We start from the raw sequence: 19312 nt of genomic DNA on the forward strand, positions 1-19312 counted from the left end.
TTGTGAATGAGAGCGCACTGTGCTGTGGATAAAACAGGGGGCCGCACCGAGGCTTTTGAAGGCTGCTCAGCTGTGCGGGACGCTCAGTCAGCATGCTTCTCCTGCTCCACTCTGAGCCCCTCTCTTTCGTCTCCACTGCCTACCAGACTGACACCTAAAGTGGCACTAATTGGCATGGTCTCTGACAGCTATCCAGTGTGCCTGCAAAACTTTTAATGACATGCCTTGCACACAGCAGCTCCCGGGCTTTCTCTACTGTTAAGACAAGCCTGTAAAATACACACTCCGTGGCACTGTATGGTTTCTCATGTCTCCCCAGTTCTTTCACTCCCAGCGACTCCAGCTCACACCAGCACACTCTGCCTAATGCCATGTGCCCATCCATGCGCAGATGGGTGCTGTCTGGCGGCCATGACGTTTGGACCTCATAATTTCTCTGCTGTTCCATAGTTTTATATGAATGATGCGAGTTATACCACACACACAACGTACTTTAATTCCCTATGCCATAACCCCAGATTTCTTTTGAGTATAATTAGGTCTGTCACAATAGTCTGATATATTGCTGAAGAAAATAGGATTATAGCAAACACCTATTGTAAATGAAGGAAACACTTAATGTGCCTATGACAGGTTGGATAATTCATTGAAATGAAATTCAGATAAATAGATTACATTTTTGCTAAACATTATACACATTTTATCCCAGAATACCATTTTAAGGTTACCACATTTATTTTGTCAAATTCATGTCAAGAGGGTCAACAAAGTTGTCATTTTATGCATAAACGTTGGAAGGAATGAGCACATTCCAAATCACAAACAAGCCTTGTGTACAGAACCCAGCATACGTACAAAGTTCTCATTTGCACATAATAACAGAAAGTACAAAAAAAGCAGACATGTTGTAATTATTTTCCGTCCTGTCTTTACAGTGTCAAATTGAGTTAACCATGGTTCACTCTTTCACACTCACTATGACCCGAGATGAGATGGAACAGGTCCTGTCATCTGCTTTTGTCCATCACGTCACATTTTCACATCTCGTCACTTCCTCTTCCTCTCATCTGACATGCACACTGTCAGGCAGAAACCAAGCTAAAGATATATTTTCTGGCTTTGCGTTCAAATTAGTCGTTTATCTTCGTCTCAATATAAAAGTCTCAATATAAAGAAACATCAGTCCAACAGCCAAAAACATATCAGACCTTACAAGACCTCAATTTACTTAGCATTAGCTGCAGGTGCACATGCATGACGTTACATACCATTGCTCTGATGGGACAGGATTATTGCAAAGGAGAAAAACAACACCTACAGCCGAAGGGAAAGTGCAATAACACAGAGAGAGGAGAGAATGATGGAGGAGAAATGCAAGGTCCTCAATCCAGCGCAGCACCACTAAATTGCCTCCTTCTTTCCACGACTAACCTTGGTTCAGCCTGGAACACATAATAAGAGGGGTGCAGATGGGAGTCTGAAGAGCTCTTGTGTTGTATCGTCTCTACATTTAGTGAAGGCTGGCTCTAGTTTTATGAAAACACCTGGAGCTAGTGGAGCAGGTGAGGCAATTATAGCTTTGAAAACAAACCCTTTTGATAGTGCAGTTAACAGTATGGGGTACAGTGCAAACACTTTGCAAGAAAGGTATATCACAGATTTCCAAGCAGTTCATTTACTGAGTCATTGTAGAACACATAAAAAGGTCTTTGCAATGTTAAAAGTGCTCTATAGTTCCACATAAAAAACAACAATATAGGCCCAAATTAATGTTGGACCACTGAATTGTGATCTTTCATTGTTCTAAAAACATATCAATCTTCAAGTCAAACTATGTTTTGGCCTTGAATTAATTATTTATGACCAAATTAAAAAACCTGAGCTCTTCTAAATGTTTATTGATTGAATATTATTACATGCAATTTGCATGGAATAATAATCAATGTTGTGATGGAGCACAATATCAAAGAGAGTAATCAATGCAACAATCAATAACATTATAATAATGTTGTGCATCTCACTACTAATAGTAATCTCCTCAATTCCCAGCTTTTCTCAGCAGACAGTTGCAAACACATTATTGTCGGTCTATTGTGTCTCCTTAGCCAAGGTCAAGCACTTTTAATTGTCACAAGATTTGAGCATTCATTTCAGTGGCTTGTGGCTAAATCTGGTGCACGGAATCTGCACGATTTATTCTCCATCTGTGATTACAGTGAGTGGGCTCAGAGACTGTAGCACCAGGCATTCGTGGTGAAGAGTTAAGCCATTGAACTGGTGCCCACTGGGACGCACCAGCAAGGATCAAGGTCACGCTGCTCAAATCTACGTCATCTACACGTGTAGCACAAGGGAAGTGCGTATTGCATCACAAAGTCAAGTCTTCACACACGCCTGAACATACTGTACAGTATTGTTTGTTACAATCCAATTAGTCTTGTAATAGAAAAGAGCTTGGTATCACCAAAGAGGGATTCAAGGGTATTCAGTGGCCCTGGCTCCACTTCAAACCCAGAAGACTGAATAAAACAGGAGAGCAAGTTGGCCAGTGTGTCAATGCACCAAAACATGAGCATGACGACATAACCAGAAGATGCAGCAGAACTTTAGAGCAGAAATGGAATGCTGGATTCAGGGTTGATGTCAGGATATGATGGATATGTGGACAGTGGCTGTAAACAGGCAGCAGTTTGAGAGTTTCTCTTTGGGAGTGACTGATGGTGGCTCCTAAAGCTACACTTCCACCGTCGGTGAGTATTCCCTTTGATCTTCCTTCAAGTATCCAGCTGGCTTTGAGGGGGGAGGTCTGCCTATTCCTGGCCAACATTTAAAGCCACATGCTTTGCAATCAACACAAAGTCCTTTTAATGTTACATTGCGCAGATGAAAAATAATAAAGAAATTCATGTACGGAAGTGAGATTGGTATCAACAGCCGTGTGGCGAACAGGAAGAACAACTGTGACCGGAGCTGCAAAGGGGTTTGTTTTGTCCCTTTGTAGTGAACAGCAGGATGAGAAATAAATGTATTTAGTGCTTGTGATCAAACATAATGTGTTTATCTGAGATTGATTGTGAGGCGAGCTTTAGTATACACTCCCCAGAGCAGGAGGGCTGCAACACCGCTGAAGGCAGAATACACATTTCTGCAGAGATGGAAAGTGGAGTAGGAGAGAAAGAGAGAGTGAGAGAGAGGGAGTTGTGTGGAGGCGGGACTGGCGCCATGCTGTACTTTTGCATCTATTAGTTCTGGTTGTTTCATAACCAAAGCAAGAATTATTGGGTTTTTGTAATAATAAATAGTGTTGTTTCTTTCTTACAGTAATCAAGTGCTCAAACTGGCAGAAAAAGGACAATGGGCTCTTTACATTACATCACAATTTAAGAAAAGAGCTGTAGTATACTAAAAGCACAGAACTAAAGCACCCTGGAATTATAGGATTAAAGAGTGAAAAATAAAACTATCTTGTGCAGGAAAGAGGAGTTTGCTGGAAAAACATTTTCAAGAATTATTCTTAATTCATCTTAGGACCTAATAACCATGATGTCTTTAATAACTAAAAGTTTCAAACCATTTAAACTTATGTTTCATTGTATTTATTTTAGTAGTTTATGTTATCTGACCCAATTTGACTAATTTCACTGTTATCAATTTAAAAAAAATATTAAATGCTGTATCATAATTTTAAACATTACATCCAGAAATAATCTTGTGACCCCCGGCTCATGCTTTGCAACCCCTGTGGGGTGCTGACCCCACTTTGGGAACCACAGCGGCCTTAGAAATCATGATATTAACTAGTAATGGTGCAAAGGAATGTATAACAGGGAGAATACATGACTAAATCAAGTGGTGTGGGGACTGTTAGATATCACTTCCATCTGGAGGAGCCAGCCTGTCAGCAGCTCTCTGTAGACCCAGCTGCATCACTGCCACCTGGACACCAGCTCCAGACTGTCGTGTTCCTGTCATCCATCTAAAACTATTTTCAGACATTTCTGATTGAATTGTAAGTAGAACTACAAGGGATATGTCCAAATTATTACATACATAACCAAATACAAATTTGAAAAACTAACTGATGAAGGTTTTATTTTGAATTTTTAGAGGAGGGTGGAATATACTGTACATAAAACGGAACAGTGAACGTATTATGACCATTCTGTTGGTGAAATTAACTTTACAATTGAAATTTGGAGAATCCAAGCTTTCAAAATGTTGACCAATATATTTCTCTAAGGATTTTGCAAGTTCTCGCACTTAGAAATTATGGAGGGAGGCAAGGTGGTAGAGCGGTTAAAGGATATCATGGGTTCAATTTCCGGGCCGGATCAACATTGCATGATCTCTCTGGGAGAAGTCTGCATGTCCTCCCCCTGTTAAAGCACAATGTAAAGTATAAGAATATAGTAAAATAAGGAAAGCGCTCCACATCCTCCCTCTGCTTTCAGTGAGAAGTTGCCCATTAGTTCATTCTTCCTGTAAAATAACCGTTCTTCCTGGAAAAGGCCAAACTTTTGACCAATTTCTGCCAGGACTTTAACTCTGCCTGACTATCGCTTTACACCCACACCCATTATAGTGGTCTTAAAAGAGGACCTTAGTAATTCATTTAAGCTTTTACCATATGACATTATTGTTTTCTTGTCAAAACAATATTTTAACTTTATTTCCAGCAGTTTCTAATAGCCATATAAATGTTTTTCCTTCTATTTCCAACACTGACTGAGGTATTCTAATTTAGTCAACAGGGACATGGGCGACCAAGATGAATGCCCCAAAAACCAAAAAGCAGTGAAGATAAAAAAAAATACAAATAAAAAATGTAATTAAAAAATGAATAGCTATAATAAATAATGAAGCAAAAACCAACAAAAACAGACATTATGTCCCTTTAATGAGTCCCAATCAAGTACAGCAGCTTCATATTCTGCATTATAACACTAGAGATAGCAAAATATATGCAGTTTCTTGCATCGTATTTTTTTTTCTGCCCTGACACCATCTGGAAACATCCCGACATGCCTCATGCAGACTGAAGCAAAGAGGCAAGCAACAGTTCATGCATATCCATGAAACAAAGATGGATGTGAAACATAGCCTTTGGTAATGAAGGTATAAATCAGCCTCTGCATCTAAGCCATGCCTAAATGTATTACCCTGTTGTCTGATGTGTTTTGTCACAGCTGTACAACTTGACTAAACATATTGGGTAGCAGTAAAGATTTACCTAATTCACTTTGAAACAAGTCGTTTATCTTGGTGCTGACTTTTCTGCTTACAAGTCAGCAATCAATTTAATAATTCAGGGGCATCAAATCAAGTTCCCTGTACAAAATTTAGTCATTACAGATATTAAATTGAAGAAACAATTTTTTTTTTAAAGTGACAATTGATAATCTAAGCTCTATAATTATTGCACTATAATTATTTCACTGGAGGTGTTTTGGTTTCTAAGCTAATACTTAGGAGCTTATGCTAACCTATATTACATATTATATCACTAAAACAAGTTCTTATGTTTGTGAATTTTGTTCATTGATAATGGCATTAAACATTTTCTGATTCTGATTAAATTGAGCTATAAAGCTCCTGCAGCCAGCTGATAATTTGTGTTGAGGCCACCATTCCATGCGATACGCGGCTCATGATATTTCAAAATGTGCGATAATCGATGTCACGTTTTTTTAAAGAACCTAATGCATTAATAATTTGGTAATTTATATAAAAAAATACTCTATTTATACTGTATCACTAACTTACAGTATCTTGGGGATTTGGCACGTCCCTTGTTTATGGTACTCCAGCAGATGATGGCAGTTCTGTGCAACTTACTACCTTCATCCTACAACCGTAACATCTGCTTCACAGATAGAGACTTCTCGCTGAGTGTTCCTGTGTTTTTTCAGCAGACTCCTTTGAGGGGGGCCGTGTGCCTCCCATTCCTAAACTCTGACATATGAGATATCAATTGTATAATTTATGTACAATAAATTAAGCTCCCAATGCAGTCTATCTATTCTTTGCAGCCATGACATCATTTTGCAGTTTATTGACAAACTCAGGCATGCGTTTTCTCCACACTTGTCTCTGTAAAGGTTATTATATCGATCTATGGTGAAAGACTGCTGTGGGCAAGGCAATGATCCGGCTGTATCTCCTCAGCCCCCACACACCAATCTGCCACTTCCCTTCTCTCTCTCTCTCTTAGACGACTTAACGTGAGAGGTCAAAGGTTTGAACCAGCTCTTAACTATAATTCTAAAGTGGATTTGTAGTCAAGAATGCAATTGCGTGATATATTCAGCGTTTATAATCAACATATAAATCCCAGACTAGACGAGATAACAGTGGCTGCTCTGCTCTGATTGGATGAAAAGAAAAATGCTGATCCGACAGAAACCTGTACGCAGCAGGATATAAAGCAGCCGTAAATCCTATCACGCTCCTGTTTGTTGCTACAGAAATATAGAGCATGAAAAATGTGATGCCCCCAGTGCGGAATCAAAAATGGATGCATTGGTTCTGAATGACTGAATTGATGAATTCTTGCACATCAGCTGTTTTTTTTTCTTCCCATTCCTCCCATTTTTCTGACAAGAAGGTGTGTAAGTAATGTTATATGGATTAAGTCTAAAAGAAGACACATCTAAAGATTCAACGGATGGTGACTACAGTACCTAACATATTAAATCATTCATTTTTATAATCAAAGTGAAATCGGAAATGGACTTATTCATGCACTTGAAGCTGAGGTGCGAAATGAGGTGTTGATAATTATTTAAATGAAATGCCAATGACAAATCCACAACTGGCCTGAACAAATGACTGTGAATGAGAATGAATTGTTGTGTGTTTCTTTATGTCTGTCTGCTTGGCCAATGAAAGAGAATACCTAAGATGCATAACATACATCTTGCAGCACAAGTGTGTGTCTGACGTTCACAGTGGCCCTTTTATAAGACCACAACATAAAACTTGAGAAATCCACAGATTTTAGAGCCACAGGAAAAGGAGTAGAGGGCACTTACTTCAATGATTTTTTTTAACTCCATAGGAATGTTTCTTCAACCATAAATTACATGTATGTTATCAGGATATTGATTTTATGAAACCAGGTTTGTGTTGGTGCAAATGGTGAAAAATGTGTGTATGAAAAATAGTGTTGAAGTGGAAGGCGTGTGCAAGGTGGTGCAGGTCAGGATGTGGTAAACAATCTGGATCACATTGGACATTTCTAAAATAATAACAACGATAAGCATCTCATATAATCATAAAACATAATAATAAAGCTAATCAGGATTTCTTCTGGTCACTCTATAGTAAACCCTGACAAAATAGTGGTGTTATTATTATGCAGTGACTCAAAGTTTAGCAGACTAGATCAAGTTTACCACATGCAGACCATTCACTTGCACTTTGACAATTCGCCTAAACATGAATCTCTATATTTGGAAGCCTGAGGATTTATTAATTTCAACCTCTTTATTTGAGGACATACACAGCGAGGAAAATAAGTATTTGAACACCCACTTAGAAATGATGGAGGGTTCTGAAATTTTCATCGTAGGTGCATTTCCACTGTGAAGAAAAAAAACACTTTGTAAATACATTTATTTGTATGTTTTTCTATCCATCCATTTTCTACTGCTTGTTCCCTTTCGGGGTCGCGGGTGACTGGAGCCTATCCCAGTGACTTCGGGCCTTAGGCGGGGTACACCCTGGACAGTGGCCAACTCGTCGCAGGGCCAACACAGAGACATAGACATTACAGACAGTTCACGCTCACATTCATTCACTAGGGCTAATTTAGAGTTACCAATTTTGCCTAACACATGCATGTCTTTGGATGGTGGGAGGAAGCCAGAGAACCCGGAGAGACACGGGGAGGACATGCAGACGCCACCCAGAGATATCATGTGATATTGGTCTAGTCCGGGAATCGAACCCATGATCTCCTTCTTGGGAAGGCTAACCGCCTTTGCCACCGTGCACCCTTGTATGTTATTGTTGCAGATAAATGAACACCTGCCAATCAGCAAGAATTCTGGCTCTCAAAGACCTGTTAGTCTGTCTTTAAGAAGTAGAGTTGAGGTGCACTTTTTAGTCTAAATTAGTGGCACTTGTTTGAGTTCGTTAGCGGCATAAAGACACCTCTCCACCCCACAATCAGTCAGACTGCAACTACTACCATGGGCAAGGCCAAAGAAACGTCAAAAGACACCAGAGACAAAAGTGTAGACGTCCACAAGCCCGGAAAGGGCTACAGGCAATTGGCAAGCAGCTTGGTGAAAAAAGCTCAATTGCAATTGTTAGAAATTGGAAGAGACTCTACGGGGGAACTACAAGAGGAGCTGGTCAATGATCTGAAGAGAGCTGGGACCACAATTTCCAAGGTTATTATCTGTAGAACACTACGCCGTCATGTTTTAAATCATGCATCGCACAGAAGGCTCCCCTGCTTAAGTCAGCACATGTCCAGGCACGTCTGAAGTTTGCCCATGACCAGCTGGATGATCCAGAGGAGTCATGGGAGAAAGTCATGTGGTCAGATGAGACCAACATAGAACTTAAGAACTAGAAGAAAGATGAGTACCAGCCCAATAACACCAGCCCAAGAACACCTGCCCTACTGGGAAGCATGAGGTGGAAACGTCATGCTTTGGAGGTGCTTCTCTGCACATGGGACCGCCTCCATCTCTCAGTCAGTACTGAGGATTGGTTGTGGCTGGGTCTTCAACTTGACAATGACCTTAAGCACACAGCCAGGAGAACCAAGGAGTGGTTCTGTAAGAAGCATATCAAGGTTCTGGAGTGGTCTAGCTATAGTCTCCACTCCAGACCTAAATCCAATAGAAAATATTTAAAGGGAGCTTAAACTCCGAAAGCTCACAGATCTAGAAAAGATTTGTGTTGAGGAGTGGGCCAAAATCCCTGCTGCAGTGTGTGCAAGCCTGGTCAAGAACTACAGGAAATGTTTGACCTCTGTGATTGTAAACAAAGGCTTCTGTACCAAATATTGACATTGATTTTCACAGGTGTTCAAATACTTATTTGCAGCAAAAATATAGAAATTACTTCAAAATCATATAATGTGATTTCTGGATTATAATTTTTTTTATAGACGCTGTCTCTCACAGTGGAAATGCACCTACGATGGAAATACATCATTTCTAAGTGGGAGAACTTGCAAAATTGCAGGGTGTTCAAATACTTATTTTCCCCACTGTATAATTATTGACATTTCATTGGAATATTTATTTTCTATGAGATCTATGATTTTATTGTTTTGGGATCAGATGGTGCAGTGGGTGTATGTAAGGTCGCGCAATTTTGACATTGCTTAATTACAATCATCCAAGTACATGCAATCTTTTGGCTTGGATGAGGCATTTTAAAAGATTAGGCTTTCAGTTCATACAATTCTTTATTCTTTTCTTTTTTTTTAACAACACAATCTCTAGCTTATCCTCAGAGAGATGAATGGGAGAGTGAGGGCTGAGATTAAGCATGTCTGATTGAGCACCAAAAGCCGACTGTAGTAGCGATGGGGAAAAGTGCATCTGGAATGAATCGCTGTGCAACTGGTCCTAATCTCATCCTCTCTTCCCTCCCCAATCTCTCTATCCTTCTTCCTCATAACATGTGCCTTTTTCATACCCTAACTTCATTCCTTCACACGCTACTCTCTGCCTTGCACCTCTTTTACTAATGTTCTCATGTAAACTTAAACTCAAATTAATAATTAGAAAAAGATTCCAGAAAAGAATCCCATAGATGAATTACCCGAAAGACGTGCATCACATAATAGGCCAAAGTACCAAGTAGTAGTCCAAGAAATGACTCAAGTACAAGTACAAAAGTATTTGGAGAAACTACAGCTCAAGTAGGAGTAAGTTTAATTTTTGTTTTTTTAAATCTAGTATTTTCAAATGACAACCAGAAAAAATTAGGGAATTTACTACCGTCAGCATAAAGCTTGCATACCCACAATAGGAAAAGTAAAACTATGATGTCTGAAAACTACTCCAAGAAGAATGATGATGAATACTCAAGTTACTGCAGTAAATGCACTTGAGTAATTATACAACTTATATCTCTGTCTGCAAGGCATGCATGGTATATTGACTGACACAAATATGACAGCCAGCCATTAGTTGGATAGGTGAGTGAAACATTGTTTTTTTCTTTTATCACAGCATAAGACCATTGATCGAATCGAATGTGCATTTCTGCATTCAGAACACAGTCAGTTCACATGTATTTATGTCAACTCGCTTTAGGACTTCCATATACACAAGAACTATTGAACAGAATTAACATGAAAACACCAATAGCCCTTGGACCAGTGTAGCCAAATATTTGATGCCTTATACTTCCCAAGCTTTGTCTCACACTTAAATTATGTAATGGTGCTTCTCAAATAAAACTATATTATTATCATCACCGTCATCGCTATTATTATCAGGCCCGGGCGTCACAAGCTGGCAAGAGGCCTATTAGTTCCGTAATGCCACGCAAAACATGGCTGCAAAAGTGCACATGCTTCCAACCACTCACTAACACACTTCTCAATTAGTGCATGTCCTCTGCATACTAATTAGTAGAGGGAACATCGATGTAAAGGACTCGTATGCACTTAGTCGCTCACTTTTTTCAGCACATTTAAATGAATGTGTTTTGTGTTTAAATGTGCTGAAACACTTTTTGCGTTGTTGTTAAGAGACTGACATGATCTTCTAGATGAGGAGTTACAAGAATTTTCATGCTGGGACCTTAAACCTCAAACCCTTTAAAATCATGTTTATTTGTATTTTAGAGTGTAGACACTCCCTTTAGGGTCAGTGACCCCTAGCGTACAAAATTTTATTTATTTTTTTATTTAACTGATTGTAGAATCATTAAATTTGGCGCAGATGAAGATGGTAAGAGAAGTAAAACATGTTTGGCCACAATGGATAAAAATTTGCTAAGCATGACCCAGCAGCTTGTATAAGGTCTTGGTGACCTATGAAATCTTCAGTACACAATAATGCCCCTATTCGTAAAGCAAAGGGGAGGAGAAGGCGTGATAGCGCCACAAACTTGGCAGTACGTGTTATATAAGGACGTAGCGGGCGGCCGGCTCGGGCGAGGACCGATCACTGCTGCTGGCAGTATATTTTTCAATTGCACTTAATTTTCAAATCTGGATATTTAAGTAATTTTGTTGTTGTTGATACTATGCTAGGTGATATTCCTCACCTTGAACTTTGGGCATGCAAGATAATGATCCTATGTACATGCTGGAACCTGAAAACAAGTGACAAATAGATTCTAGAAAACAAAAGGGCAGCATACAAATGTTTCTTGGTAATGTCCGCGCTCCCAAAGAATAGCCATACCTCAAAGGGTTATAATAATAGCTAATTTAAATGCTTCTTAGAACATGGTGTTCGACCATGCACCGGTTGATCAAGACGCTGCAGGGTGCACTTTTCTGCCCTATTGTTACCTCCAGGTGTCCTACACTTGTTTGGCATGACTGCTTGTTGATCAGCAAACAGTCTAATACATGTAAATTAGATAATGATGGAGTATCTAAACAGAAATACAGAATAAATGGGGCTCTTCTTTTAAGGAGAGTTCAGAAGACCCCAAAGCAAATGCTGAGATGGCTGAAAAAAGCTTATTTTATTAACCAGCTGGCTGAGGAGACAGGCTGGCAAGCTGGTAAAGATGGCTGGTTATGAGAACTTGAGCACAAGAGCAAAAAGATAAGTATGAAAAATGGTAGGTTATCTTTACAGACATGAGCAGCAGCTCAGCACTAACATTTGACACAAAATTATCTAGCAGCCTAGTGGATAATGGGTGAACAGGATACATGTGTGAGTCTCACAGCAGCAGGAAGAGCCAGCCACACCCCCTGTCTTGCACAAGCCCTAGAAGGAGAACAAAAAAGTAGAGGAGAAGGAAGACCATAAATAAAAAATATACAGATTCCAAAAAATGTCAGCTTTAAAAAAGACATGTGTTGACTTTCAAAGTCACTTAACTTCACAGCCATTACTTGCAGTCTGAAATAGAATTCGTCAGTTACACCAGCAAGAAATTACACATGATTCATGAAACATGATTCAAAGCATATGTAGTGCATCTTTGGAGTCCTAATTTTGACAACAATATCAACCAATAAAATAAAACAAATATTGAAATTCACAATTCACACTCGTGTAACACAACGTGTGAAAAATAGAGTTTGTTCTAGATCACCCAAAGAATACATGAATGAATGAGATTTCCAGTGGAAGGTACTTCCAAACACAGTAAAACACGACAGTGTTAGCTTTAGTTAAGTTGACCCCGTGCTACATTGTCTCAGCCTCGCCTGTCTGAGCATTATTGATCGAATAACTTATTACTCCGAAATCCATGCAAAAGCAATTAGTGAGTGATACATGGCCCTGCTTCTGCAAAGTGCTTGTTAAATGAATTTGAAACAAAACATTTTATAGGTTGACCACAAGGTGAAGTGATTGAGGACTGCTGGCTGGCAAAGAGAGCGTTTTACTGGCAGCATGGTATTGGGTGTATGGATCTATCTGTGATACAGCTGTTGCCATAAACGTTGCATTGAGTTAAACAACACTGGGTAGAAGTTTGTTTAATTAATTTAAAAAAAAAAAAAAGTGTTTGACCTTATTTCACACAAACTCCCTTTACGACCTTCATACGCAACATATATTGCCTATTTGGTCTTCCTCTAGGCAAACATAGCACTCGAGTCGAGTTCTACATATAATCAATCTGAGACTCCTGTTTAAAGCAATCTGGACCGTTCAAACTTTAAACTCATGACTGAAACAAGTGGCAAAAGAGGAAAAAGAACAAACAATTTCCCCATCTAATATGCGATGAAGCTCTTCTCTCTGTACATTTTTCAAAACAAGTTAAAATAGGCCGTTAGCAGGTTTGTTTTGTTGTGTTTGGACGCATCGCCTTTGGCTTCCGCCAAAACCACAATGCTGCCCTGTGATTTGTCAGTTGCAGCCACCCATTGGTTCAAGCTCAAACACAACAACGTGACCTATTTTTAAAATCACAAATACTGCAGGAATTCATCTTGCTGTGCAAATGTAGCACATAAGGGCTATTGTTACCTGGCTGCAACTCCCTTAACACTGAGTGCCTGATTAGCATCAGAATGGCCATGGCTTCAAAATGCTGCTGTAGACTGCCGAAAGATTGAACACTAAAACAGTGTCCAGATATAACTACAACTTAAGCTTCTCCTACAATGGATCACGCCTGGACGAATGAGGGATTACACTGTTTTAAACCAAAATAAAATAGTGTTCTATATATATATATATATATATATATATATATATATATATATATATATATATATATATATATATATATATATATATATATATATATATATATATATATATATATATTTGTAACCAGTTGAACTACAAGTTACCAGTTTGTTCGACTCTTTGGGCTGGGGCTTGCCATCCAAGATTGGAAACATGATCCTTTCTTCTCTGCATGTCTGCAGCTTTTCTCAACTCCCATCTGTTAAAAAAAGGGAAAAATGTTTGATTGATCTAAGGAAAAGGATGTGGCTTTTTAATCAGTATCAGAAAAGGTTTATTGCCATCGTCAATGAACGAAATTCACAAACATAGGAACTTGTTTTGGTCTAATTGACTATACAACTCTTAAAGGTTGAATAGAGGATTTTGTTGACCAATCTGAGTCTCATTTCGTCGTGGCGTGGACAGCAGAGTAGTTTTCCCACATGTCAATCATTCCCTGCGTGCTAGTGCACACCTGCAGGCTCGTTCTCAGGGCCGGCCCAGCCTATAAGCGAACTAAGCAGCCGCGTAGGGCCCCGAGGCGTTAAGAGGGCCCCCAATCGTCTTATGCGAAGTGCAAGCGCAGCGTGCGCCACTAGTGTAGTAGCGCGGCAGCGCTATCAGCGGTAACATAACGCACAAACCGCATTTATTTGTAATGACAATCTGGCAACCAAGGCACCAAACCTGCGCTGATTGGGCAACTTCATTGTGCGCGAGCAGAACGAGAGCAAAACATAAACACAACAGAACGTGGTCCTCATGTCCAGAGGAATATATCCCCCCGATGCCGAAAAACGAAAGAAGAAACTTCTTGACGATGTAAAGAAACTGCAAACTCAACAACACTCTCCAGGTATTGAACTTATCTTACAAAGAGACGGTTAATGCTGCTGTTTGAAACAACACGATTCTGTCACGTTAGTTCGCTCAGGCTGGAGGCGACGAGAGCTCTGCCCCGCGCACAATATGTGTCTGAATGAAAGATAATAAGCTTAACATTTACACCAGCCCGGTAGTGTTAGCTGCAGGTGAGGCCGGTGAGGGGCGTCTATGCCCCGGGTCACTAAGAGGCGGAGATCCGGTCCGGACGAGCGCCGTCTCGTCCAGAACCTCTGACGTGAAACTTTGGAGTGAACAGTGTGCGGCCCCTGTCCCGGGCCCCTGTCCCGGGCCCCTGTCCCGGGCCCCTGTCCCGGGCCCCTGTGCAGCCTCAGTTAGAGATGAGCGGGTTTGAGTTTGCGTCTCTCTCTCTCACATCACCATGTGTGAGATCAATCGTGACTCGTTATGTCTGTTTTACTTTGACTTCTTAAAGTGCAATAAGAGGAACGTAAAGGTTTATGCATCAGCCAATCACATCGCAGCATTGTTTCATGCAGGAGTCCAGTGTGGTGTTCTGTTCAGAACAAACATTTATATTGTACTTAACTTTTAATAGAGCAATAAAACATTTCAATTTATTTAAAAAGCATCATTAGACTATTTGTTATAAATTATAATAAATTGATAGTGAAAAATAACCAGACATATTAAAATTACGTCTGTTATAGAATAATACTATATATTTTTATATAAAAGTGGCAAAGCTGCAGAAACGCAGTCTCTTCACTATAGCGAGGTTTGGACCTTCACTTCTCGTTCTGTTCATTCTCTGGGAATAACATGTTTGCACTGTTTTATCAGTGTTAATTGTTAATCAAGCAATGCTTATGCCATTTGTTTAATTTAATATAACTTGTTTTGTCACTTTGGCAAGAAGGAACAGTTGGGAGCAGTAAAAGATAAATTAGTAAGGATAACTATTACTTTTACATTTTCAGTTAAAATGAATCAATTTGACCATAATTATTTTTCATAGCCATTATTGTATTGAGTAATTAAGTACACTAATAGTAGAAAAAGCTTCAGTTGTAGTCATCTGGACTCAGTTTGAAAAAATAGACGTTTCGACTCTCATCCAAGAGTCATTGTCAATAACAGAATTTAGGTCGAGAACTCCGATATTAATACTGTTCTGTGGTAAGACCCGCCCATTGGGAGGAGCCTTCCTGAAGTAGAAAGAGTTGTTTGTTTCAACAGAAACTCCCCCCTTGTATCTACCGAGCTAGCCTATTCAGAATCTTAATGGGCTATTAGAAACCTCTTTGTCTTTGTGAGACCCTGGCTCAACCACCCTGAGTACCTGATTAGCATCTGAATGTCCTTTACCTTTCCAGGGGTTCAGAATCCCATTATAAATAACAGGAAGATGAAACCTAAGCCCTCCATTTCTGTTTAAAGAAGGTCTTTCTTTTTTAACAAAAATAGCTTCCTTGACTCCTCTTTCAAACCATCTTTTCTCCCTGCTTAAAACCTTCACCTCACCGTCTTCAAACGAGTGATTAGAGGCTTCAAGGTGGAGATGCACGGCGCTCTGTGGTCCTGAACTTGTATTTCTTCTGTGCTGAAACACCCTTCCTTCTCTGTTCAGTTTCCCTTTTGTCCTGCTTCTTGGGAAGGGAAACTGAACAGAGAAGGAAGGGTGTTTCTATCCCTTATGTGTCTGGCCTGTCGGAAAAACTGCAGAGAATTTTTAGACAACACGAAGTCCCTGTTTATTTTAAACCAGGAAACACTTTAAGACAAAAACTGGTTCACCCTAAGGACAAGTTGCCGACTCAAAAACAGAGCAATGTAGTTTATTCGATCCAATGCAGTGAAGAAAGTTGTAAAGAACATTACATAGGTGAGACGAAACAGCCTCTACACAAGAGGCTTTATCAGCACAGAAGAAATACAAGTTCAGGACCACAGAGCGCCGTGCATCTCCATCTTGAAGCCTCTAATCACTCGTTTGAAGACGGTGAGGTGAAGGTTTTAAGCAGGGAGAAAAGATGGTTTGAAAGAGGAGTCAAGGAAGCTATTTTTGTTAAAAAAGAAAGACCTTCTTCAAACAGAAATGGAGGGCTTAGGTTTCATCTTCCTGTTATTTATAATGGGATTCTGAACCCCTGGAAAGGTAAAGGACATTCAGATGCTAATCAGGTACTCAGGGTGGTTGAGCCAGGGTCTCACAAAGACAAAGAGGTTTCTAATAGCCCATTAAGATTCTGAATAGGCTAGCTCGGTAGATACAAGGGGGAGTTTCTGTTGAAACAAACAACTCTTTCTACTTCAGGAAGGCTCCTCCCAATGGGCGGGTCTTACCACAGAACAGTATTAATATCGGAGTTCTCGATCTAAATTCTTTTATTGACAATGACTCTTGGATGAGAGTCGAAACGTCTATTTTTTCAAACTGAGTCCAGATGACTACAACTGAAGCTTTTTCTACTATGGAACACGCCTGGACGAATGAGGGATTACACCGACATAAGTACACTAATGAATTAATAACTGGCTTTAATCATTTTCTCCTGGCACAGTTTCATCACATCATCATTTTATAGCATTACAACCTCAACATTTTACTCTTACTTTAGCCGGCTGGACCACATTAAAATGCAGCAGAAGACCCAAAAAAGGTCTGAAAATTTTGGGGGGAGGACCCCAGACCCTCCTGTTCATTAATTTAAACTAATGTGCTAATGTTGCTGTAGACCCTTAACGCCCACAAACATATCTGGGACGTGTGTTATTTGTACAGGGAGTAGAGGTGATGTCAGCGGAATACCAAGTTGCAATGTGGGATTTAAGTTATCAATATTTGAGCTTGTGAGGTGCTGAGAATAAACTAACTGGCAAACAGATGCCCTGGAGTTTTGGTGCGATTTGTTTGCGTTGAAGAAAGTTCCCATATGTGAATTGTTTACTGACAATGGCAATAAAACTGATTCTGATGACGTGGTGAGGGGCCCCCAAAAATGTTTTCGCTTAGGGTCCCCTGAAGGCTTGGGCCGGCCCTGCTCGTTCTGGCTCGTTCCCAGTATAGCAGCACGTTCCTCTGGCTGCACATTCGTGGTTGATATGCCGGTGTGTGTTTAGCAAAACTAGCAGTGAATTCCTTCAGTGTATCTCAACGCTTTGGACCGCAAAGTACAAAAATGGCTGAGGGAAGACAGAGAAAGACTGAGTTCGAGCCGACTCAGAAGAGACGGAAATCTGAGAAGACAAGAGATGCAATGCGATCCGTCACGCTAATAAACACACGTGTAACAACGGAGCTGCAACATGCTCACACACAAGGTTTGATGGTAGGCGGCCTCTCGGAAAGAACAGGAGGGTGGGGTGTGAGTGTGCGCGTGTGCATTTAAAAAAAGGGACCAACAGTCGTTCTCAAATCTGCGGAAAATCCTCTATTCAACCTTTAATACAGATAAAGTTCCTTTCACAATAAATAAGCATGTTGTACAACAATAAAGTTCAAAAGATTCACATAATATTACCATGTGAAAAAAACAATTTAAATGTGGTAATGCAGTAGCAATCCCAGTCCCATTTTGTTACAGAGCATAGTCATTACACCTTTTAAATTAACACAAAATTGCTTTTAAAGTGCAATACAAATAGACATTGGCTTTTGTTTCTAAGCTGTACTTGACATATATTCATTTTTTTAACAGAAAAAAGAAACGTGCATCTACAACAACAAGCACGAACATTTAAAAATGTAACAATCAGATAAGAATTTGTGTAGTACACTTTTAAAAACATTACGATATTTGTAAAACAAACCCATAGCTAATCGTTTTTGCCTCTAAAAATTACTTTTTCATTATAAAATAGCTAGCGGGTGATTAGCACAGAAGCTAGTGCAGATTAGCACGCTATGCTAGCACAATACATCATGTATCAGACTCACCAAGGCAGGGCAACAAGTGCTAACAAGGCTACGAGGTATCCTAGGCTTCTGTGGGCTGTCGGCACGCAGATACTTTAGTATCTTAAGAGTTTAATAAATGTGTTGTCATGGATTTGGGTAGTTCTTACCAATTTCTGAAAAAACAAAGAAGAATGCCAATAAAACTACATTAGCTTTCACAATTTTCACAACAAAAGAGCACAGAGTTCTCTGGTCAGCGTCTGAAGCCTGACTGAGCTGCACTAAAGGGTGAGCCAAGCCCAGGAGCACAACCTTGACCTAATTGGCTAATGTAACATCAGACCAAACTTCTATTGGTTACTCAGTGTGTCGAACAAAATACATTAATTACATGGTTATGAGTATTAATTTAGTTAAACACTGGGTTACACAAAGGTCTGGTGAGTCCAAGGCCATGTACACATGTAGGTATCTGATAAAACGCATATATTTTTCATCGACACATAAACGCAGGATTATGTCTTTTAAAATGGTGCTTTTGGAAAACTCCAACCAAAGCGTTATGAGGTCCCAAACATCACTATCTGCAACAATTAATTAATACATGTCACATATGCGTCCTTGTGGACAACATGAATCCTTTGTGAAGTGTGTTACTTTTGTTTGTACAAGTGTTTTTTTCTTGCTCAATGTTGCAAACCCAACTACTGTTTCTTGTCACAGAGCACAGAAGGAGTGCTATACTGTTGACTATATTGCACCAAATAACTCTTCCTCCACATTGAAAGCACAGTCAAAAGCAAAATCTGGAGCCATACTTCATGTTTTGCGGAAGTGATGACGAGAAAAGGCTTGCTCTCATTGGATAGATTGGGTCTAACTTTTAGGCAAACACTGCAAACTATTGGTCTGGCATGTTTTTAACCAGGCTCAAGAGCACAACTATACAGGTTTGTGTGAATGGAAATATATTTAAAATGATTATTTACGTGTGTACGCAGTATTTTTCATAAAACGAAGGGCGGCGGACATGCGTTTGAAAATATACACGCCTACGTGTGTGTATGGCCTTCCAAATCTGTCAGAACCAATGACATATTTCAAACTCTAAATAGAGTTAGGTATACAGCAGTCTGATCCTTTGTGAGGGAAATCTATTTTCTGCATTTGACCCATCCTTCAATGCCAGCAGTTTCCGTACAGCGCTCCGGGACTCCTC

The sequence above is a fragment of the Eucyclogobius newberryi genome, unplaced genomic scaffold (assembly GCF_026437365.1).
Source record: "Eucyclogobius newberryi isolate DKJ021-1_F unplaced genomic scaffold, fEucNew1.0.hap1 SCAF_2, whole genome shotgun sequence".
NCBI classification, from domain to species: Eukaryota; Metazoa; Chordata; class Actinopteri; order Gobiiformes; family Gobiidae; genus Eucyclogobius; species Eucyclogobius newberryi.